General features: G+C 38.7%; 1 protein-coding gene and 1 pseudogene across 1 annotated transcript in view; one reads left to right on the plus strand and one right to left on the minus strand.

Moving 5' to 3' along the window:
- The window catches only part of LOC116662196, a 44,901-nt pseudogene extending 35,969 nt beyond the window's left edge, over window positions 1–8,932 (minus strand).
- RAI2 (retinoic acid induced 2) overlaps window positions 1–25,281 on the plus strand; it is a 118,082-nt gene that overhangs the window by 31,195 nt on the left and 61,606 nt on the right. The gene's annotated exons all lie outside the window — the stretch shown is intronic.

Consider the following 25,281-nt stretch of genomic DNA (forward strand, 5'->3'; position numbering starts at 1 on the left):
CTTCAGTCTTGGGTTTGTTTTTATGGCCAGGATATGGCATCTTGGTATATGAACTCTGGGAACTTGGAAAGAATATGTATTCTTCTATTGTTGGGCGGGGTGTTGTATAAATGTTAGATCCTGTTGGTTGGTAATGGTGTTGAGTTCTTCTATATCCTTCTTAATTTCCTGTCTAGATGTTCTATGACTTGTTGAGAGAAGGGTATTATAGTTTCTAAATATGACTGTGGATTTGTCTATTTCTCCTTTCAGCGATACCATTTTATTGCTTCACAGATTTTGCAGCTCTGTCATTTGATGCATACGCATTTAAATAGCTATGTGTGCTTAATGGGTTGACTCTTTCATTGATATATAATGTGCCCCTCTGTCTCTGGTAATTTTCTCTGCTCTACTTTATCTAATATTAATATAACCACTTCAGCTTTCTTTTTTGACTGTTTGCATGATATATCTTTTTCTATCCTTTTACTTTCAACCTACCTATCATTATATTTAAAGTTAGTTTCTTGTAGACACTATAAAGATGTTCATGTTTTTTAATCCACTATGCCAATTTCTGTCTTTTAATTGGTGTTTAGATTGGTTACATTTAATGTAATTATTAGTATGTTAACACATACATCTTCCATTTTATAATTTTCTTTTCTGTTTGTTCTCTGTGTTTATCATCTGTTTTGTTTATCCTGCCTTCCTCTGGGTCACTTTAACATTTTTAGAATTAAATTTTCAGTTACTGTGGTGTTTCTTAGTATATCCTTGTATAGCTTTTTAGTAGTTGCTCTAGGTATTGCATTATATATACATAACTTATTGCAGTCTACTAGACATTTTACCAGTTCTATTGAAGTATAGAAACCTTGCCTCCCTTACCCTTCTTTATTTATGATATAATTGTCTTAAGTACTTTCTCTGCATACATTCAGAAACACATCAGATAGTGTTAAAATTTTTGCTTCAATCATGAAACAATTTAGAAGACTCAAGAGCAGGAAAATATATTTACCCATATTTTTACTCTTTCTGTTGTTCTTCCTTCCTTCCTGATATTCCAACTCCTTCTTTTATCATTTCCTTTCTGTTTAAAGAACTTTCTTTAGCCATTTTCTTAAGTTAGATCTTCTGGTGACAGATTCTTAGTTTTTCTCCATCTGAGAATGTCTTTATTTCCTCTTCATCCTTGATGGATATTTTCACTGGATAAAGAGTTCTGAATTTACAGTTCTTTTTTTCTTTCAACACTTGAAAAGTGTTGTGCCACTTTATTCTGACCTCGATGGTTTATGACGAGAAATCTGCTGTTATTTACATTGCTTTTCCCCTATAGGTAATTTGTTTCTCTCTCACTGCTTTCAAGATTAATCTTTGGTTTTAGTTTTCAGGAGTTTGACCATTATGTAACTTGGTATGAATTTCTTTGGGTTTACCCTGTTTAGCGTTTGCTCAATTTCTGGAATATGTAGGTTTGTGTATTTTATTAGATTCAAAGAGTTTTCAGCCATTATTTCTTTGAGGACTTTTTCAATCCCATCCTCTTTCTCCTTTCCTTCTGGAATTCCAATGGCCCAGATGTTAGATCTTTTGTTATAGTCCCACAGTTCCTTGAGGAACAAAACAGTTCATGTTTTTCAGTCTATTTTCTTCTTGTCATTCACATTGGGTAATTTTTATTCTTCTTTCTTCAACTTCACTAGTTCTGCCCTCTATCTTCTCTGTTCTACTATTGAGCCCATCTATTGAGTTTTTTATTTTGGTTATTGTAGTTTTAGTTCTACAATTCCCATTTGGTTCTTCCTTTTATCTTCTCTTTCTTTGCTTGGACTCTTTTTCTTTGCTGAGACTTTGTACTTTTTCATTGGTTTCAATCATGTTTGTGATTGCTCATTGAAGCATTTTTCTGATGATTGCTTTTAAGTCTTTGTCATATAATTCTAACATCTCTGTCATCTCAATGTTGTCATCTATTGATTGTCTTTTTCATTTAAAGTGAGATTTTCCTGGTTCTTTGTATGATGCATTTTTTTAATTGAGACCTGGACATTTATGCTATGTTACTCTGGCTATTACTTAAACCTTTCGCTTTAGCTGGCTTCCTCTGACACTGCTCTTGTAGGGGAAATAGGAGAGCCATTTTGTTCCTGCCAGATGAATGTAGAAGTCCAGGTTCCCTGCTCAGTCTCTGCTGTCGTCCTAGAGAAGTTCCACCTGCCCACCTAGCCTTCACTGACACCTGGGATAGTTGCCTCATTACCACTGGGTAATTGTGAAAGTTCTGACTCTCTGCTAGCCCTCCCCTGACATCACCTAGTGGGGAGGAGGAGGGGTAGGGTGCCTCATTAATGCTAGCTGAGGCTGAGGGTCCAAGATTCCCACATGGTCTGCACCGACACTGCAAGGGGAGTGTTTGTTATCACCCAGCAGGGATGAAAGACATGACTCCCTACTCGGCTTCCTCTGACACCACCCTGGTGAGAGGGGAGTCCAGACTATAGTTCTTTCGGTGGTGTTTGGCTGAAGTAAACCGGTTATTTTCTAAAGGGTCTGTGTTGCTAGGCTGTCCCTTTCCTGGTACTTTGGCTGGAGATGGCAGGCTTTTGCTTGGGCTATTTTTTGGTGGGGGGGGGGGCGGTCTGCATATGTCTGTGTTCCTGATTGTCAGCTTCTTCAGCTCCAATTCTGTGATGAGGCAAAAAGAAAACTCAGAGAATTTACCACCCTGCTGGTCCTCAGGTCCTGAGGTCTCTAGCCAGTCTGCTTTCCTCTCTCCACCTTTCAGAGTCTTCTTATATTTGTTTCATACGTAATGTCTAGGGATTTTAGTTGTACTTAGTGAAAGGAATAGGGAAAAGTATATCCACTCCATCTTCCTGAAAGTGGAAGTTCCCCAGAAGGTTTTTATATAAAATTAGAAGAACAATACTTTGGAGGGAGGACAGGTGGATGGTGATGATAATTTGTATGAAACCCAGTAGAATAAACACTATTCACCTAAAAGAGCTTTAGGAAGTAGAGCTTCATGGGAGAGTCAGATTTCAATTAATACAAGATGAGGGGGGAGTGGCAGGGCCCAGGGCTACTTGCTATGTAAGAGGGCACTGGCAATCCAGTGGACACTGTGTAAAGGATTGGGAGAGACAGAAAGACAAGAGAGGCGTTAAGCAGAGCAAAGAAATCCTTGGCTGAAAATATAAAAGGGAAGAGATGACCTATGGGGCTTATATTTGAGAGGTGACACAGGTGTGACAAGCCAGATCAACTCAATTAGCAGTCACAGCTAATTTAGTGTTACCTCAGACCCCAATCATAGTACACTCTTGGTGTCTTCGTGGCTAGGAAATGGCTCTTGCTACAACGGGGTGCCAGTAGGCGGGAGCAGGAATGGCACCTGCAACATTTGGGTTCCATTTTCTCATAGGCACAGCCAGCCCTGATACAAATAACCTAAAATGAAGGCTTTAATCTCCAAAGTGTTCTGAAAGAGTGGTGGGCCATGCATTAATTTAATCCCCAACCCTTTTTTTTCATTCTAATAAGATTCTCAGGCAAGCCAGTATTATTCCTTTGCATCTAGGCAGTACCTGGTATAAATTTTTGGAAGATTTGAATATTGAGGTTGTCACTTGAAAATAAAGTATTGTTGCTATTGCAACAACAACAACAATAATAAAACTAATAAATATTAAGTGCTTATTAGATGCTATGTACTGTTCTAAGTGCTTAACATATTTTAAGTCATTTAATCCTTACAAACGCCCTATTAAGGTAGATACTAATTATTGCGTTCCCTCCATTTTATGCATAAGAAAACCAGGGGGTGTGGCAAAGGAATTAGAAATATATTCAAAACCCCCATTGAATTAAAAACTGGCATAGCCATCTTCTTTGTTACCACATGCATTACATGAGAATCACGAAGAATGATGTTTTCCAGTGCTTTCACAAATAATTGCTACAATCCAGCTCTGGTATTTATCTCAGTTGCTGGGGTAAAAAAGTAACGGTGCTAATCTCATTCATTTCATCGCTGGCAAATCACTCGATCCATTATCCCTATTTTTCCTGTCTTTAAAATTGGGTCAGTCATACCAGGCCACCACCACTCTAGCCAAAGAGAACAAAAGCAATAAGTTTTCATTGCAAAACATTTTGAAAAATATTGTATTTGTACTAAATTGTTATTCAACCCGTAGGGAGCTGGGTGGTGGCTAAAGAAGGAGAAAAGCAGGAAATGGGAGAAAAACCACAGCAGAGAAGAAGGGTTGCCTAGAGAGGTGGAACCCAAGAGCACAAAGGCCCCGGGACAGTTCCTGTTACCAGAGTTTGTTTTCAACCGCACCCCCCCCCCACCCCACGTTGACTCAAGGCTCCTTCAGGCAGGGCTTACCTTGGGGCCTCACTGATGGCTGCATCAGTGTTCACTAAAGACTTGTGTGTAGATGGAGCTTCCTTGGATCGTTTCCCAAGTCTTCCTCTTGTCTCCCATTTCCTCTTCCATCTGCCTTTCCAAAAGTTCCCAACAGATGTTTCTCAGATTCGCCCATATTGATTTTGCTTCATGCAGAAATATGCCTGAGCATCTCTCTCAGAGCAGAGACCTGTCCAATGCTCGATAGTGTGTGTATGTGTGTGTGTGTGTCTGTGTGTGTGTCTGTGTGCATCCTCAGAGCACAATTCTCTTGCTTGATGGAGAATCAGTGTCACACATTGCATTTGTCTTCAGGGAGGAAAAGAAAGAAGCAAATTTCAATGTGATCTTAGTATAAACCATTTTTAAACATTAAAAATTCCCCCTTCGAGATGCACTCTTAGGGTGGGGCAAATTTGGATCTCTTTTGAGTCAAGACTATAAACAGAAAATTCCTCACTCCTGGGTTGAAGGCTACCATGGATCAACTTACTGCTTGAAAATCTGCAGATTCTCCCATCAAATTGGCACAGATTCTGAGCACACTTGAAGATTTCCATGTTGTCACTTTTTAGGAAAACTTGAATAATGGAAGACCAAAGCTCAGATCCATTTGTTTGCCTCTGTCTTCTTTTCCAAAAGGAAGGCTGGCCCAAGCTTCTTACCAAAATTTAATCCCCCGAGAAGCACTTCTTTCCTCACCTCAGTTTGGAAAGAACACTATATAAAATAGACTTTTAAACAACTTAAATAAATTCACAAGCTCTTACATGTACTTTCTGTGTTCATCTCTTCACCTTCCCTGCTCTACACCATGGAATATCCTGCAAACAGATTAAATAGTCCTAAAATACGGTTTCTACCATGTCACGTCACCACTCAAAACACATTCAATTAATCCCAGTCACCTGCAGGATGAATTCCAAAATCTTCAGATAGACCTTTACATTCCTTTCTCCCACTCTTCTTTTACACAATCCCTTCACTTCAGAGTCCTCCTAAACATGACTTCCACTTTCCCAACCTTATTCCTCTTAATATGTCCTCATCTCAACCCTTGACAGCCCTCTCCCATCTACATATCTGAAATCCTTCAGAGCAGCGGTTCTCACAGTGGTCTTCAGACCAGCAGCATCAGCCCCACCTGGAAACTTGTTAGAAATGCAAAGGCTCAGATCCCACCACAGACCTACTGAATCTGAGTCTTTGTGGTTGGAGACTTGCAGTCTTATTGAACAGTCCAGTGGTTCTGGTGTACACTCAAGTTTGAGAATACTTTTCAGCTCAGATCTCAACTCTTCCTGGATGCTTCCCTGATCACTGTATCTTTGATCTAAGCTCCTGAGATGTTTCCATGTTCGTCCACTTCATTTGGCAGTCACCATGTGCAGCCTTGTGTAAGGTTAACAGCCTTTTCAGAAAGCCAAGGATGACTTCCATCCCTTCCTCTCTTCCACGCTCTTCCTGCCCTTCTTTCCTTTCTAATATACCACAGGCCCTAGCACAGACACTCAGTCGGCAGTTGTTGAGTGACTGAAGTTAGGTGGGTGAGCAGAGTTCGTATGTTTCGGTAGTAGCTTTTTAGCTTTGATGTCTGCAAGAAAGACATATCCTTCCAAAACCTGTTGTTTGGTTCTCCTGGCATAAACAGAATACTAGGACAACTGTCTCATGGCTCTGACTCTTCTAGCACTTCTTGAAGCTTGGTATTCTGTAGACACTATAAATGATTGATATAGACCATTGTTGTGTCAACTACCAATGACTAAAGCAAGTCCCAGAAAACTCTTGATTTAGCAAAGTTTGCTGGCCCAGTTCTGGCTAATTAGACAAAAGGTCCATAAATGGTGAATCAGAAAGGTCAATCTGATCAACTACTGGGACCATGTAGCTCTCACCTACCCCTGCCCTACTCCCTGGGAAAGTGACCCTTCTCAACATGGAGGGCATCACTCTGAGCATCATGAGAACATCTGCCAGGTCCTTTGGTAGAGTGAGGCCCCAACCCTTTCAATACCATCTCCTTTTATAATTTGCTTCCCTTCCTGCTCACCATGAACCCTGCTTTCTGACATTTTCATCTACAAGACAACCTGCTTTTAAATGCCATGATACCCAAAGAGAAGTTAACCAAGCAAGCTCCGAGGAATCTTGTGAGAACAGAGGGAGAGAGAGTCCTTTGTAAGACATTTCTGGACAAACAGTAAAGGTGGGATTATGATTTTTGTTCTATGACTCTACTATGGGCTGAGGTATTTCAACAGAATTTGTGGTTAGGGCTCATAAACCATTCTGAGATTCCAGCCCCACTTAGAGGAGTGAGCTCTAAAACTTTTTTGACCCAGGCAACTGTATCAATAAAAATATTTTGTGCATGAATGGCCAATACAGATATATTTGTTTCTAAATTATATCTGTGTACTCCTGCTCTAATGTATTATGTACATGATAAGTCCCACACCCAATGATACACTTTGAAAGGATGAAGAAAAGATAAAATGAATAATATTTTTAAAGTCTTTCCAATTGTGATAGCTTCCTACTATAATTTTCTAAAAGGTCAAGAAATTATACACAGTCACAGAAAGGTTTGTTGCAGTAGCAGACATTGTCAGTGTCCAGCCGAGATCCCCTTGGCCCTGTTGGTCATTTGCAGAAGTTTCCTGTAAGAGCAACAGCTTCTTATGTCTCTCTTCATGAAAGCATTCTCTCACTGTTAAAGTGTGGTCAGTATGCACGGGGGAGACTGGAAGTGTCAGGGACCTAAACAGCCCAGGGATGATCCTTAACCAATGAGGATAAGAGTCAGTGGATAAATACCCCAACTTCCTTGAACCTCGGAGGAGGGACAATTTTTTTCCGAGTCCCCCAGAAGGTCCTCAGCAGGACAGAGTCCCGGGTGCTCAAAGTAGTAATCCACTCATCAGCATACGCTTTATTGGCTTTCCTGCCTTTGTGTGTCACTTCCCCATGCCCTCACTGTGCTTCCTCCAATCACCTCCCAAATAAGATACTTGCATCTAAATCCTGGTCTTGAAGTCTGCTTTGGGGGGACTCCAAATGAAGATAATTGTTAATAACATATTTTAAGTGATTTTTAAGTGTAAGTTACTTGACAATTTCTATTTTAAAGTACTCTGATTAGATGTCCTCATTTTATATAATGTGCTGAGCTACTACTAGGGTGAGAGAATTGGCAGTGCTGCCAATTTTTCTTATACTTTTGTGAGCTTGTGATAATGGTAGTATCTTGATCTATGGTTTCTTTACAGGGATTTTTTTAAGTTACTTGCCAATTTTGAAAGAGTTATTAATTAAAACTGGGTAACATAATTTGTAATGCCACCTAACCAGGAACATGTAAACTGTAATACTTTGTAATACGCTGAAAGGAGCGATCACATGAGGACTCCATTGTCAACTATTCCCAGGGTGGTACATGCACTCCTTCCTCAGGACACCTTGTAAAACGTGAAACATATGACCCTCTCATACAGACCACTAGTGGCAATCTATATATTAAATAGTAGTAAAACTGAATCTATCTATTCATTCTAACATTTGTTCCCTACATCCCAATGTATTATCTCATTCCTGGGGTATGATGACCCCATTTTGGAGACTACTGCTCTAGAGACTCTTAAGGCCATGTCTAAACAGCCAAAGCCAAATGGAGGATTGAGGCCAATGAAAAAATACACTCTCTAACAGAGAATCACCACTCGGGGCAAAGTAGGTATAGTAGGTGGGCAGTATTTCTCTGACTTGATGTCCATGAGTCCTTGAGTTCTTGAGTGCTGTGTCTGAAGGAAGAAAGAGGAGTTAGAGTCATGAAGTGTGCAGGTAGAGAAGGGTGGAGAAATTGGAAATGAGGATAAGAGAGCAGAAGGCAGGGTTTTGGTTCTTGCCTGGTTTGACAGAATGGTTTTTGAGGCTCAATGGAGAAAGATATTATTGAGGTCCAACATGGAAGGAGCCATTTTATGAGACGCTTTGATGAGACTGAACACAAGCATCTTTTTTCTGGGGCTCAGGAGACAAAGAATACCACACAGTGGAGAAGAGAGGTGTTCTCTGGACTGCTACTGCATCATGGACCATTTAGGGAGCATGGCAAGAGAGCACACTTGGTGGGGAAGTTGGACTTACCAGCAGCAGCAGCAGCAGCAGCAGCACTAGGAAGAGACCCTCACTCCAGCTTTGAGCCGGTGAAACTGACACGGGGAAGCCACGGCCAGAGAGAAGCAAGATGTTTTCATAGTGGATGAGTGGGTCCTGCGACTGCCACAGTGTTTCATGTGAAATCCCTCCAGGGACATCCAGGACTACTTGATCGAAAGGGGGCTTTTCTAGAAAGCTGTCTGTTTGGGCTGCTGTAACAAAAATGCCAGGCACTGGGTGGCTTGTGAACAATAGAAATGTATTTCTTACAGTGCTGAAGGCTGAGAAGTACAAGATCAGGATGCCAACCTGGTCAGGTTCTAGTGAAGGCCCACTTTTAGGTTGCAGACTGCTGACTTCTTGCATTGTCCTCACGTGGTGGACGGGTTCAGGGAGCTCTCTGGGGGTCTCTTTTATAAAGCACTAGTCCCAGTCGTGAAGGCTCTGCCTTCATGGCCTAATCACCTCCCGAAAGCTCCACCTCCTAATACCATCAGCTTGGGGGTTAGGATTTCAACATAGAAATTTTGAGGAGGACACAAATATTCAGACCACAGCACTGATGACTCTGAATTAGCAGGTGGAGTTAAGAGCCAGGAAGTTTGGATTAATTTAACCTCATTCATATCCCCCAGGAGACATTTGGTTCACAGTAATAACTTGGGTCTTTTTACTGTCAAAGAAGTAAATGAGTATTTCACTTCAAATAATCATTTCTCCACTTTGCTTTGGCACTGTACAGCCAGCAGCCCCATGGCAGAGAAAATAACAATGACTTTTTACGTGTTCACTTCACACGGGGGCAGTATTTGGTGCAGGGGAATACTGTGAAGCATCAGTTGATGATATGATATTGAAGAACAAATGGAGAGGAGAACCAATAATATTACTGCTTCTTCTAAGCAGGTTTCCAAGAGCAGACTTGCTTCCCGCTGCTCTGAGTTGCAGAATTATAGATGTTAGAACTTGCCCTATGAATGAGTATATCACTCCTCTTGGTGAATCATTTGTACATCGTATGAGTGGTATCTTGTGGCTGTGACCCTTAGATTCCTCCAGTTGAGTAATAATTTGTACTATTGGGTGAATTTTTGCACTTGTAGTTTACAAACTTGATCATTCTTACCCAACTCCTTGTCATCTCACCTCCTCATAGAGTCATGATTTAAATAGCTCAGTTGTGAGACTGAGGTCTCAAATTACCAAAGTACTGTAACTTTTCCCACAAATACTACAAGACTTGTAAGAGGAAGCTAAGACCCCCAAAACCAGTGGTACCTCATATAGAAGTGTCAGCTAACTGCAAGATGAACACTTTTGAAAGCTTGGTTCACTTTTTTGGGATGCTGGGAAGCCATTTAATGTGCTGGAAGAAATTTGGGGATGAGTGAGATGGCATCCCAACATTTTGAAAGTTAAGAGATTTTTCCAAAGATACCTTAATCTATTTCCAGTGAGTACTTTCCCATGGCTCAATATAACAAATAGTCATTGCCCAATCACACTTGCTAAAATACATAAAATACATGTGTGTATATATATATATATATATACACACACACATATATATATATGATTTTATGTTACATATATGTATGCTTGAATCTTTCATTAGATTTCTAAAAGTTGACCCTGAAAAAGGAAGAAATATAGATACCATTATATAGAGAGATCTAATGAAAGACTCAAAAACATTTAATCAGGAGGTGGTCAGCTTTTATCTGAAATCCTGTATATACCATTGGGACAAAGGCTTAGTTTATATGGAAGTGACAATGGGCAAATGAAACTCAGAAATGTGACATTTTAGAAGTTGTCATGGATAAATTCTAGAAGTCAGAAGCTTAAAGAAAGATAAGATGCAGTTTCACAAACTTATCCAAATGCCAATTATAATTTAATACTCTCTCTCTAGGAGTAAGTACTCCATTGGTGGTAATCATTATCTTGAAATGAATTCATGAACATTAATTAAGCCACCTCCAAGCAGGATAATTAAGAGACAGTTAATAAAAGACATTTAATACTAGTTATATTTTGTGAACAGTTGTCTCTATTGAAACTTTTTGTTCATTTGCCAGATAGGTAAAAGGTACTTGACTGTAGTGGTATATTTTCTGGCAGAGGTTGTGTTTGGAGTTGGAAAGCGGCACCCTGGGAAACAGTGTGCTGTTACCATGGTCTTGGAATGTCATAATCCTGAATTCTGCAACCATCCTGCAGCCAAATGCCAAAGCAATTTTGGGCAAGCAACCTAATGCTTCAGCTCCCCTGGTTTCTAATCCCATCATAAAACAAATATAATAATAATCTCTCTCTGCTTCTTAACACTCTTTCCACCCTTGGCTTCAATGTCCTCTTCAAAATCTTTCTAATCTCTCCTTTTACTTTGCTCATTCTCAGTAGCAAAGGTAGTATATTTGATACCTGGAGCAGATCATTTTTTGAAGTGCCCTTTATTTCTATGCCAAAATTATTTTTAGTATCAATCATATAACAATCATAATAATATTTTTCTTCAATTATTCTTTAGTTTTAAAATAAACAATTAAAAAGAAATTTTGGTCTGTACAAGATGACTTCGACCCATTTCTCCCTGATTCCCCCTGCTAAGTATAACTATAAACACTGGAAAGAACTTAAGAGGCAAACAAAGGAGCGCTCTGAAATGTGGGAAAAGGAACTGGTTTGGATCCGAAGAGGAACAACACAGCCACAGGATGTCTTACATCCCCACCTCCCCTCAACAGAAGAAAGCAACCCACGCCTAGCATTTCCATAACCCCAACCTAGCAACACAGGGTAGCCCAGGTAGGCTCATTACTCTACCAGATGAAATAGTATGTTCTCTGATAACACCAGCTGAATTTGACAGCACTGGTAAACTGGATGGATAAGGAGCCCCTCTAAAAACAAGCAGCTAAAGGAAGTGCTTGCCTCTCTTGCCAGACCTAAGACTAGCCTGCCTTACTGAGAGACACCAAGTGGCAGGTTGACACTGGCAAGAGAGATTCTGCCACACACAACAAGCTGCCTGACCCAGGAAACACTCTTCATCCCTGCGGGCCCCCAGACTCCCTTCCTCCACCTAGAGACATCAGATGGCCCTGCCTGGAGCAACCCCTTTCAGGCAACACCATCAGGGAACAGTGGGAGCCTTCTCAGCAGCGCCAGATAAACCAAGAACACCAAAAAATACTGCAAAGACTCTGAAAAATAAGCTATTGTTCAAACCACACTCCACAAAAGTAGGCCAGGACCTGCATGCTAAACCTAAACAAGTGACTCCTGCTAAAATAAAAGATTTAAGTAGGACCTAGAGTCTCACAAAATAATAGTAAAAATGTCCAGGATACTAATGAAAACCACCCATCATATCAAGAGTCAGAAAAATCAAAATGTGAATGAAAAAAAAGACAACCAACTGATGCCAAAACAGAGATGAATGAGATGTTGGAATTATCTGACAAGGAGTTTAAAGTATCCATAACAACAACAGCAACAACAAAACTTCAACAAGCAATAACAAATTCTCTTGAAACAAATGAAAAAATAGAAAATCTCAGCAAAGAAATACAAGTTATGGAAAAGAATGAAGTGGAAATCTTCTAACTGAAAAATATACCAAAAATTTTAAACTTCCTTGATGGGCTCAATAGAAGAGTAAATATGCCAGCAGTTAGAATCAATGAACTTGAGGACAGATTAATAAAATTTATTCATCTAAAAAAGACAGAAAATAGATTGGAAAAAATGAATGGACTCTTGGGGGCCTATGGAACAATAAGAAAAGATCCAACATTCATATCATTGGAGTCCCAGAGGAGAGGAGAAAGAGAATGAGGCTGAAAGACTCATTTGAAGTAATGATGTAAAAACACCCCAAATTTGGCAGAAGAAAGCGCAAAGATACAAGAATCTGAGCAAACTCCAAACAGGATAAATTCAAAGAAATTCATATTGACACACTGTAGTTAAACCTCTCAAAGCTGAAGGCAGAGATATAATCTTGAAAGCAGCTGGAGATAAAATGATGTTGACCTATCAGGAAACACCAATTCAGATGACAGTGGATTTCTCATCTGAAACCATGGAAGATAGAAGGAAGTGGTACAATATATTTCAACTTCTGAAAGGAAAGAACTGCCAACCCAGAATATCCTTTAGCTGAGAAGGGGAATCAAGACATTCTAAGATGAAAAACATTAAGAGAATTAGTTGCTTCCAGACCTACTTTTAAATATTGGCTAAAAGATGTTCTTCAAGCAGAAAGGAAGTTATAAAAGAAGGAATCTTCAGGCATCAAGAAGGAAAAGTTAATTTTGTATCCTGCAACTTTACTGAATTTTTATTAGTTCTAACGGTTTTTTGCTGGGGTCTTTTAGGATTTTCTACACATAGGATCATGTCCTCTGCAAACAGTTACACTTCTTTTTTTTTTTTTTTCCAATGTAGATGCCTTTTATTTCTTTTGCTTGCCTAATTTCTCTGGCTAAGATTTCCAGTACTGTGTTGAATAGAAGTAGTGAGAGTGGGCATCCTTTTCTTGTTCCTGATGTTACAGGAAAAGATTTTACCTTTTAATCCTTGAGTATGCTGTTAGCTATGGGCTTGTCATATATGGCCTTTGTCATGTTAAGATAAATTCCTTCTATACCTAATTTGTTGAGAGTTTTTATCATGAAAGGATGTTTAATTTTATCAAGTGCCTCTTCTGTATATATATTTAGATGATGTGATTTTTATCCTTCATTCTGTTAATGTGATGTATATTACAATTATTGATTTGTGTGTGTTCAACTATCTTGCATCCCAGGGATAATCTCCAGTTGATCACGGTGTATGATCCTTTTAACGTGCTGTCGAATTTGGTTGCTATTTTGTTGAGGACTTTTGCATCTCTGTTTATCAAGGATATTGGCCTGTGTGATTTTCTTTTCTTGTAGTGTGCTTGTCTGGCTATGGCAGCATAGTAATGCTGGCATAATAAAATGAGTTTGGAAGTGTTCCTTCCTCCTCAACTTTTTGGAAGAGTTTGAGAAGGATTGACATTAAATCTTCTCTAAATGGTTGATAGACTTCACCAGTGAAGCCATCTGGTCCTGGGATTTTCTTTGTTGAGAGGTTTTTTTTTTATTACTGATTCAAACACTTTAATCATTATTGGTCTGCTCAGATTTTCTGTTCATGATTCAGTCTCGGTAGGCGGTATGATTCCAGGAATTTATTAATTTTTCTGGGCTATCCAGTTCATTGGCACATTATTTTTCATAATATTCTCTTAAGACCCTTTTTATTTCTGTGATATCAGTTGTAACGTCTCCTCTTCCATTTATAGTTTTATTTATTTGAGTCTTCTCTTTTTTTTCTTAGCCTAGATAAAGGTTTGTCGGTTTTGTTTATCTTCACCAAAAAACCCTCTTAGTTTTATTTTTATCTTTTTATTTTTCTAGTCTTTATTTCATTTATTTCTGCTCTCATCTTTATTATTTACTTCCTTGAACAACAGAAAGAGCACATGGGTGAATACAAGAGACTATCCTTCTCCTAATTTTATAAATTATATTTTACAATCAAAACAAAAGTTATAACACCATCTAATACTCAAGACAATGATATTTGAAAGCAATGAGAATAAAGGGACTTAAATGGAAGGAAGATTTCCACACTTTACTTGAAGTGGCAAAATGTTGATATGCTAGAATATGATCCATTGCATATTTATGTTGTAATATTCAGAGCAACCACTAAGAAAGCTGTACAAAGAGATACATTCAAAAACAGTATAAATAACGCAAGGTGAATTTCTTAAAAAAAACTGTTCAAGTAATCCACAGGAAGGCAAGAAAAGAAAAAAAGAGGAAACAATCAAAAAACAAATAATAAAATGGCAGACTTAAGCTCTAACATATAAATAATTATCTTAAATGTAAATGGTCTGGATACACCAATAAAAAGGCAGAGATTGGTTAAGTGAATTAAAAAACATGACCCAACTATATGTAGTTTATTGGAAAAAGAACCTCACTTCAAATTAAGCGACACACCCCTAAATAATCCATGTGTCAAAGAGGATGTCTCCAGTGATGTAACTACATGGAAACAAATTAAAATGAAAACACAACATAAGAAAATATGTGAGATGCAGCTAAAACAGTGAGAAATTTATAGCAGAAAAGAGGAAAGATCTCAAATCAATAACCTAAGTTCCTATCTCAAGAAACTAGAAAAAGAAGTGTAAAATAAACTGAAAGCAAGAAGAAGAAAGGAAATAATAAAAAGCAGAAATAAATAAAATTGAAAATAGGAAAATAATAGTAAAAATTAATAAAGTGCCGATTCATAAAAAAATAATATTGATAAAGTTCTAGTACAGCTATTAAAAATAAAAATAGAGAAGAAAAAAGCACCAATATCAGAAAGTAAACAGAGCTATCACTACAGATCTTATTAGGCATTAAAAGGGTAAGGAAATACTACAAACAATTTACACTAATACATTTAACAGTTTAGGAAAAATGGACCAATTCCTGTAAAGCCAGAAGGTACCAAAACTCAACCAAAATGAAATAGATAATCTGAAGCATCCTGTGACCACTACAGAAATTAAGTTTGCGATTTTAAAATTCTCCAAAATAGAATTCTCTAGGCCGAATTTCATAGGAGAATTCTACCAAACATTTAAAGAAAAATTAACATCAATTATACAAAATCTCTTTCAGAGAATAGAAAAGGAGGAAAATTTTCCAACTTATTTATGAGGCAAATGTTACCCTGATACTAAAACTGGACAACTAGTATAATAAAAGAAAACTACGTACCAATATTGTTCATGAACTTAGACACAAAAATCATTAGCACAGTATTAGCATGTGGAATCTAATAATGTATAAAGAAAATATAATTAAGTGGAATTTATTCCAGATATGCAAGGCTAGTTCAATATTTAAAAAGTGTATCAATGCTGATCTTCGACAAAGAAACAAAGGCAATACAATGGAATAAAGATGGTCTCTTCAACAATTGGTGCTGGAACAACTGAACATCACATGTAAAAAAAAAAGCTAGACACAGACCTTATACCTTTCAGAAAAATTAACTTAAAATGGATCTTTGACCTAAATATAAAATGCAAAACTATAAAACTCCCAGAAGCTAACAAAGGACAAAACCTAGATATCCTTGGGAATAGCAGTGACTTTTTAGATAAAACACCAAAGGCACAATCCATGAAAGATAGAACTGGTAAGCTGGACTTCACTAGAACTTAAAAGTTCTGCTTTGCGAAAGACAATGTCAAGAGAATTAGAAGACAAGCCACAGCCTGGGAGAAAAGATCTGCAAGAGATACATCTGATAAAGGACTTTTACCCAACATATACAAAGAACCCTTAAAGTTCAACCATAAGAAAACAGACCAATTAAAAAATTGACCAAAACCCTTAACAGACACCTCAGCAAAGAGATACAGATGGCAAGGAAGCATATGAAAAGATCCTCCACATCGTATGTCATAAGGGAAACTCTCATTCACTGCTACTGGCAATGCAACATGGTATAGCTGCTTTGGAAGATAGTTTGATGGTTTCTTACAAAATTAAACATACTCTTCCCATAGGACCCAGCAATCCCACTCTTTGGTATTTACCGAAAAGAGCTCAAAACTTACATCCACACAAAAACCTGCATATGGATGTTTATAGCAGCTTTATAAATAATTGCCAAAACTTTCAGGCAACCAAGATGCTCTTCAGTAGTTGAACAGATAAACTGTGGTACATCCAAACAATGGACTATTACTCAGCACTATATGGAATATTATTCAGCACTAAAAAGGAGTGACCTATACAGGCCATGAAAAGACATGGAGGAAACTTAAATGCATATTACTTGAGTGAAAGAAGCCACTCTGAAAGGCTAAATACTGTATGATTCCAACTATATGACATTTTGGAAAAGGCAAAAAAAAAAAATCAGTGGTTACCAAGAGTTGGGGGTCAAAGGAGAGATGAACAGGTGGAGCACAGGGGATTTTTAGGGCAGTGAGATACTCTGTATGATATTATAATGATGGATACACGTCCTTATACATTAGTCAAAATTCATAGAAAGTACAACACCAAGAGTGAAATCTAAGGTAAATCACAGGCTTTGGGTGATTATGATATGTCAATGTAGGTTCTTCATTTATAACAAGTATACCAGTCTGCTGAGTGATGTTACTAATGCAGAGGCTATGCATGTGTGGGGGCAGGAGGTATATGGAAAATACCTCTTAATTTTGCTGTGAACCTAAAACTGCTCCAAAAAAAAGTTTTTAAAAAAATAAATCAATGAAATTTATCATATCAACTGAGTAAAGAAGAAAAACCAAATAATCAATATTAATTGATGCAGAAAATACATTTGACAAAACTTAACACTCATTCATGATACAAATTCAGCTTTGTTCTTTCTCAAGATTGCTTTGGCTATTTGGGGTCTTTTGTGGTTGGATACAAATTTCAGGATTGTTTATTCTTTTTCTGTGGAAAATGCCATTGGAATTTTGATGGGGATTGCACTGAATCTGTAGATCACTTTAGGTAATATGGACATTTTAACAATATTAATTCTTCCAATCCAAGAGCATGAGATATCTTTACATTTATTTGTGTCTTCTTCAGTTTCTTTTCACAGTTGTCTTACAGTTTTCCATATACAGATCGTTCACCTCCTTGATTAAACTTATTCCAAAGCACTTTATTCTTTTTGATGCTATTGTGACTGGGATTGTTTCCTTTTCTTTTTCAGATAGTTTGTTGTTAGTGAATAGAAACACAACTGATTTTTGTACATTGACTTTGTATCTTGCAACTCTATTGAATTTGTTTATTAGTTCTAACAGTTTTTTTGGTGTGGTCTTTAGGGTTTCCTATATATAAGATCATGTCATTGCAAAGACAACTTAATTTTTTCATTTTGGATTTGGATGGCTTTTGTTTCTTTTTCTTGTCTAACTGCTCTAGCTAGGACTTCCAGTACTATGTTGAATAGAAGTAGTGGGAGTGGGCACCCTTGTGTTCCTAATCTTAGAGGAAACACTTTTAGCTTTTCAGTGTTCTGTATGATACTGTGGACTCATCATATATGGCCTTAATTACATTGAGCTACATTCCTTCTATACCTAATTTATTGAGAGATTTTATTATGAAAAGATGTTGAATTTTGTCAAATGCTTTTCTACATCTATTGATATGGTCATGTGGTTTTTATCCTTCATCCTGTTAATGTGGTGTATCATGTTTATTGATTTGGTATGTTGGACCATCTTTGCATCCCAGAAATAAACAGAACTACAGAAGACCCCAAATAGCCAAAGGAATCTTTAGCAAGAAGAACAAAGCTGGAGACATTACACTTCTTGATTTCAAACTATACTTCAAAGCTACAGTAGTCAAAACAGTATGGTACTGGCATAAAAACAGACACATAGACCACTGGAACATAATAGAGAGCTCAGAAACAAACCTACACACATATGATCAACTAATCTTTGGCCAGGGCTACAAGAATGCACAATGGGGAAAGGATAATCTTTTCAATAAATAAAATGATGCTAAAAAAACTGGATATTCACGTGTATGAATGAAGTTGGGTCCTTTTCTTACACCATACACAAAAATTAACTCAAAACAGATTAAAGACTTAAATGTAAAACCTGAAACTGTAAAACTCCTAGAATAAAACACAAAAAAAAAGCTCCTTGACAGTGGTCTTGGCAATGACTTTGTGAATATGACATCAAAAGTACAAGCAACAAAAGCAAAAATAAACAAGCAGGATGACATCAAACTAAAAAGCTTCTAGACAGCAAAGGAAGTAACACAACGAAAAGGCAACCTGTCGAATGGAAGAAAATATTTGCAAACCATATATCTGAGGTATGTAATACAAGAAGTTAATATCCAGAATATATCAGGAACTCATACAACTCAATAGCAAAAAAATCACAAACAACCTGATTTTAAAACTGACAAAGGACATGAATAGACATTTTTCCAAGAGGTACAGATAACCAACATGTTTATGAAAAGGTGCTCAACAACACTAATCAGAGAAATGCATATCTAAACCACAATGTGTTATCGCCTCACAACTGTTAAGACAGATATTATAAAAAAGACAAGAGATAATAAATAGAGGCAAGGGTATGGAGAAAAGGAAACCCTTGGGAATGTAAATTGATGCAGCCATTATGGAAAACATTACGAAGGGTCCTTAAAAAATTAAAAATAGAACTACCATATGATCCAGCAATCCCACTTCTGGGGTTTGTTGCTATTATGGCATACATTTATTTTGTATTAAATAAAAGACACATATACACAAATAAGATGCAAATATTATAACTTAATTAATGAGTGAGAGCAATAAACTAAAAATCACCTTAGGTATATAAGTAGAAAGGACACAAAGAAAAATGGCCCATCTTCCTAGTAATCAGAGAAATATAGTTTAAAACAAAATGAGACAAATCTTTTGGCCTAGGCTAGTAAGTACTCATAAGGCAAGTACTTTCGAAGCTCGTATTTGGAGTTGTAAGTGGAAAATCCTTTATCAGTTTGGCAATATATAAATGTTTCTGTGTCTTCCCCAGAAATATTACAGCTGTGTATTTATTCTGAGAACTATTAATGCGAAACATTGACATACACAAAGATACTAATTATAGAGTTCTTTACAACAGCAGAATTTGGAAATAGCCTACACATCCAACAGTAGGGCAAAAGCTAAGTATATGGTGATGAATCCATTTAATAAAATTGTTTATTGAACTACTGAAAATGTTTATTGTGATTATGTAATATTATTAGAATGCATGGGAAATGCTTATTACTTGAAGATATTTAGAGACAAAAGCAGGACTAAAATCACATGTAATATTTCACTTGAGTAATGCTATCAAAAGAAAAACTTAGAGGGAATATACAAATTTGAGTGGTTATGATTGAATGGTTATACTGAAGATAGAATAGCCTTTATACTTTAATTTGTAATGAATGCTATAATGAAAAATCATTTTTAAAAGAATGAATTAAATGTATTTGGCAGTATTTCTACATTACACAAATATTTTATTTTTTAAAGGTCACTTCTGTTTGCAAATAAAATGTTTTTGTTTTTCAAAAAAAACAAAAACAACCACTATAAATCTCTAACGAAGACCCATCTAACAGGAGTGAAAGAGCTAATCCGGAATGGTGATAGTCTGCAAGTTATGCAAATACCCTTGTCAAGTTTGGGGGCAGTCTTTTTAAGGCAGGACATTAGTGAGTGAAAAACCAACTCTGTCCTATGCAGACAGCAATGTGGACCTCAGAGACTAATGGGGACTCTGGTGAGTGGGGTCAGGTGGTGAGGCTATAATTCCAACGGAAGGCATGAGAGCTATGCAGAGAAACAGACCCAGAGGCCTAATCATAGGGCTGGATCCAATGTGGGGGAGGGTCATGGAGAGGACCGCCTGGTGAATGCTGTGAACTGGTGAATGTGGCTGAGTAGTGCATCAGGGACACTGGGAGAAGCCAGCTTCATCTCAGACTCACACATTGGTGGTCTGGCTCAGAAATTAAGCAGGAATAATCCTGGGGGCAAAGGGTGTCAGATATTCACCTGATATCTGATACCTGAGGGGCCGAGGTAAGCAGGGGCTGACGGCAAGAAATCTGGGGAAAGCACCTGGGTGTTGACTTGGCAGAGAGGCCACAGATGCAGAGGATGCAGTGAGAACTGCTAGCCATCCTAGCAAGAGAGATTTTACTCTTGCTCTCTTTTCTTCCTTCTATAAAATTGTTCCATTCATAAAATTCAATAATTTGAGAAATTCTCCCAACTGAAGAAAAATGAAATGATTAAAGTTCCTTCTGTATTATACATTGATTTTCCTGTTCAAAAATGAATGACCTTGCAACTCCTTTCACCCTTGAACTTAGGGCAGTGGAAACCTTGTCATTTCTGTTGGAGAGACTTGCCATGCATGAATTGGGCAAACCTAATAGTCCATCCACACACTGAAGTTGCAGGAACATGCAGCGCCTTTTGTGGCACAAACCATTTGTGAGAATGATGGCCACGTTCTCGTTTGTTTATAAGCTGCATGCTAGCGAGGTCAGATGCTGCGTATCTGTGGGAGAACAATAGATTTGATGGCTGAGGAAGCCCTCGGTAGCTCTTCTTCCAAGAGACAATTGCAGACAGAGAGTCTTGCCCTGACCACAGGGCCAGGCACAGGGGACTGCGGTTTTCCATGATTGGGGATATTTAGGGGCCACCGCTTTTTTTCCCCTTTAACATTAACACTCCTGCCTTGGAGTGTCTCAGTAGTTATTTTTTATGATTGTTTTGGATAATATTCTAATTATCAGTGCTCATTACTCCAGGGCAACTTTGCCGATGTTTCCTTTCTCACTAGGAGCTCAATCTGGCTCATTTGTGAATGGATTTTTAAGAAAGGAAAAGGTGTCTGACACCTGGAAACAGAAGAAGAGTTGGCAGGCGTAGAGAAGTGTGTGTGTGTGTGTGTGTGTGTGTGTGTGTGTGTGTGTGTGTGTGTGTGTGTCTGTCTCTGAGCATCATTTTCCCCATTGGAAGGCAGGCTGGTGTGTGGCCATCTCTGAGCTAGCTATCCTTGGTCCTTTATGTGCCAGTATTTTAATCACACTCACGCCATAATTGGCCTTGTTATTCCATCCAGCAAGTTAAGTCACCTCTCCAAAACCGAATCTGGATCTATTTGCCACTTCACCAAAACCCACTGCCTTATTATTTCATGCCCCTGCCTCCACATCTCTTTCCCGGCTATAATTTTTTGTTTCTGGTCCTTTCTTCGTGACGAAATGCACGCTACTCTGGCTTCTCGTCTCATGCAACCTGGCTTCTCACTTGGCTTGTACAGGGCTCTGCATTGATTTGGACAAACCCTGACAGCCTCAGGTGACGGTCACATGGCTCCAACCCCAAACCCACTCTGTCCACATGCTCGCTCCACACAGAAAAGGAAAGCGTGTTTCACGGTTACAAGACTTGTACAAGATGGGAGATATTGACTCTCCTTAGAAATAAGACCAAAGCACAGACGTGAGGGGAGATAATCATGAATTTAACTACTACTTTTTTAAGGTTTATTTTAATTTTTTTTATCGAAATGTAGTTGATTTACAGTGTTTCAGGTGTACAGCAAAGTGATTTAGCTATACATACAGATATATTCTTTTTCAGATTCTCTCCCACTTAGGTTATTGTAAGATATTGAATATAGTTCCCTGTGCTGTATAGTAGGTCTTTGTTGTTTATTTTATATATAGTAATGTGTATCTGTTAACCCCAAACTCCTAATTTATCCCTCCCCCCTTTCCCTTTTGGTAACCATAAGTTCCTTTTCTATGTCTGTGATTTTATTTCTTTTTTGTAAATAAGTACATTTGTATTTTTTTAGGTTCCACATATAAGTGATATCATATGATATTTGTCTTTCTCTGTCTGACTTACTTCACTTAGTATGATGATCTCCAGGCCCATCCATGTTACTGCAAATGGCATTGTTTCATTCCTTTTTAAGACTGAGTAGTATTCCATTATGTATATATACATGTATGTATATAAATATACCACAACTTCTTTTTCCATTCATCTATCAATGGACATTTAGGTTGTTTCCATGTCTTTAACCATCACTTACTGAAGGTCTCCTACATAAAGAGAACTGAAGTAGGTTCTGTGGGAGATGTAATCCATGGGTCCTCCCTTGATGCTGACAGTCAAGTCGGAAAAACAAGACATAAAGGGGATGGCGGCTACTGCCGGTACAAGGGGTCCAGACAGAGAATGTTCTGGCTCAAAGCCCCTCAGAGCAGTGGGAGGGCAGGAGGTAGAAATAAACTCTGCTGACCCTGAATGCAGGAGTCTTAGCCCTTTGTCAGAGGCAGGAGAGTGTCCTCGAGGCACTGCTAGCATGGAAACCGTCACATGCCCAGTGGGCTTCCAAATCCAGCAGAACCATGGACTTCAACCATGTTCTAGTTTAGATCATTTTCTGTACTTGTCTTCAATCAGATTAAAATATTAGTTACTGACCTACTTACCTCCTCCACTTGTTTTTGTTAGATTTCTTGATTATAGAAAGGCCCTTACCCCCTTATCTGGGACTAAAGCAAACAAAACAAAGTGAAATGAAACAAAACAAAACAACCCTATAATCCTGCATGTATGTCTTCAGATGCTTTCAGTTGCAAGCAGTAGAGACCTGATTCAAAGAAACTTAACCTATAAAGAGCAATGTAATAGGAAGCGCAAGTTCAGGTAGCTCCAGAGGTGGTTGGTTTTTCTAGCAGTTCAATAACAGTCTCATAGCTCCAGGTTTTCTCTCTATTTTTGTTGTGCTGCCTTGAGCATCAGTTCCCTCCTAGCACCATAGTGACCATCCTGGTTTGTTGGTAAAACCAGTTTATGCCTTCTGCCCTGAAATAATTAGTAGTAGCAGCCCCTTCCTTCCTCAGTAATGTCCTAGTTTAGAGATCAATTATAGGATCACCTGCGTTGTGTTCTTGCTTCCAGTTTCACATGCAGTTACATTATCTTCACATCCATTGGGAGAGGGAGGGATTCTCTCCTGAAACAGCAAGGACTTACCCATAAAGCCTCCAGCGAATCTCTCCTCTCATCTCTTTGGCCCAAATTATAGCAGGAGGGATGCAATTAGCCTCAGATCACACAGACCCCACCCTAAAGTTAGGATCAAATTGTAAGGTACATGATTTCATAGAAGAATGATGGATACCTGAACAGTATTTGGGTTCTATTAGGAAAGAGGAAAGGCAAATGCAGAAGGGAGCAGCCACAAGCAAACCCTTTATAATGAGCCTGCTTCTTACTCTTGACAATTTGTGAAAATCCTCTGAAGTCAAATGCTTTCCTGATTGAGACTAGACAGAACAACAGCTGAACTATCAGAGACTTCAGTGCCAGGCAGGGACAGTACCTCACTACTCTGTGTGTTGTAGCAGGTAGCTTATTACTGTAAAGTAATAGCTCCTTGGGATATGTTTGTCAGTTGCCCAACTGAAGGACCAACTCATGTATCCTTTGATTCAGTCTTTGCTAAAATTAGCAAAGATTTCACATGAACTCTATTATGCTCTTTGGATAAAATCAGGGTATAATAAAGTTCATGTGAAATCTCCAAATGAAGAATACTGAAGCCCCCATGCTGACTGTATTAGAACTCTCTGTTCTATCAAAATAGTCAAACCCTTTGGGCTCTGGATATTCCTTAGGTCAAATGTCATTGCAGTTGGACTGTCTCTCTGAATGCTCTCCATTCTCTTTCCCTGAGCCTGGATTTGGTTTCAATCCTCTGTGATTTAATTACCCCTTGCTATTCTTTTTAGCATTTATCCCTTTCACTTTGTGATTATGTTTTCAAATGCCTGCCTCATTCAGTTAGTCATCCAGTAAATATTCTTAACCACCAGAATTTTTTGAAATAGTTTCAATTTTAAGTACATTATTCAACTTCAGTAGAATATAGACCCCTTAAGAATTTCTTGCAAGCAATCAACCCTTTCCCCCAGTCATAGTCACACCCATGAGCGTTAAACTGACATCTATGACTTCAGAGCTTCCTGGAACTCCTAGAGAAATCCACAGTAATGCTCGTGCAGATTAGATCAAATCATGTCGGCTCAGCCATCAACTCAAGTCACATATGTCTTCTACAGAGCGCATCAACACCCAGGGCCCAACAACTCTCAAATCTAGGTCTCCAGCTTAGATTTTGAACTCCAGACCTGCTCTTGCAGATGCCTACGGGACTTCTCTATGTGGCTACCCAACAGGTACTTCCAACTCAAGATGTCCTAACCAGAACTCCCTGGAGCAGACACTGACGGTGTGCCACCCTCATCACTTGGATGCTTCCATTTCAGCGTGCTTCACAGACATCCAGCTGCCAGCATCTTCTCCCTGTGCCTGAGAAGGAATCTGCCAATTCTGGGTGGCAGGTTGAAATTGCCAGAAAATCAGCACCCCCTGGGCCCTTAACCAGCTTCCTCACCTCCTGAGTGGCACAACACTCTTTTCATCATGTCCAAGAGTTTGCCTGCGGGATTAAGCTCCAGTTGCCCATGACGGTGATTGGCCTTGATATCATCCCCCATTGGCTGCCATCTCCACTTCCCTACCAGGACTTCCTTCACCTTCACATTTAGGATCTGTTTCTGGGGGAACCTACGGCATTTATCATCTCCAGCCCCAAATCTACTTGTCTTTCTAGGGACATCTATCTCAATGACCACACCCCCACCCAATTCAGAAAGCCAGGCGTCAGTTTCTCCAACTCCTCCTGTTTCCTCCATCAGTAAGTCCTGTTGATTCTATATCCCAAGTACCACAACTCAAGTTCTGACCCTTCATCTCTGCTGGCACTGACTTGACTCAAACTCTGATCATTGCCACAGTCTCTCTCACCTGGTCTCCCAGCTGCCAATCCCATCCCGCTGCAATCAGCCCTTCATGCCCACCGCCAGAGTGGTCATTTCTCAACCCAAATCTTTCCCAGTCACTCCCTTGCTTAAAGTTCTTCGATGCTCCCCACTGACTACAAGAAAAAGCTCCTTCACAGGACAGACCAGGGACCTCAAGGGACTGCTAGCTTCCTCCACCCCTCCTTGCTGCTG

Source organism: Camelus ferus, chromosome X, assembly GCF_009834535.1.
Source record: "Camelus ferus isolate YT-003-E chromosome X, BCGSAC_Cfer_1.0, whole genome shotgun sequence".
NCBI classification, from domain to species: domain Eukaryota; kingdom Metazoa; phylum Chordata; class Mammalia; order Artiodactyla; family Camelidae; genus Camelus; species Camelus ferus.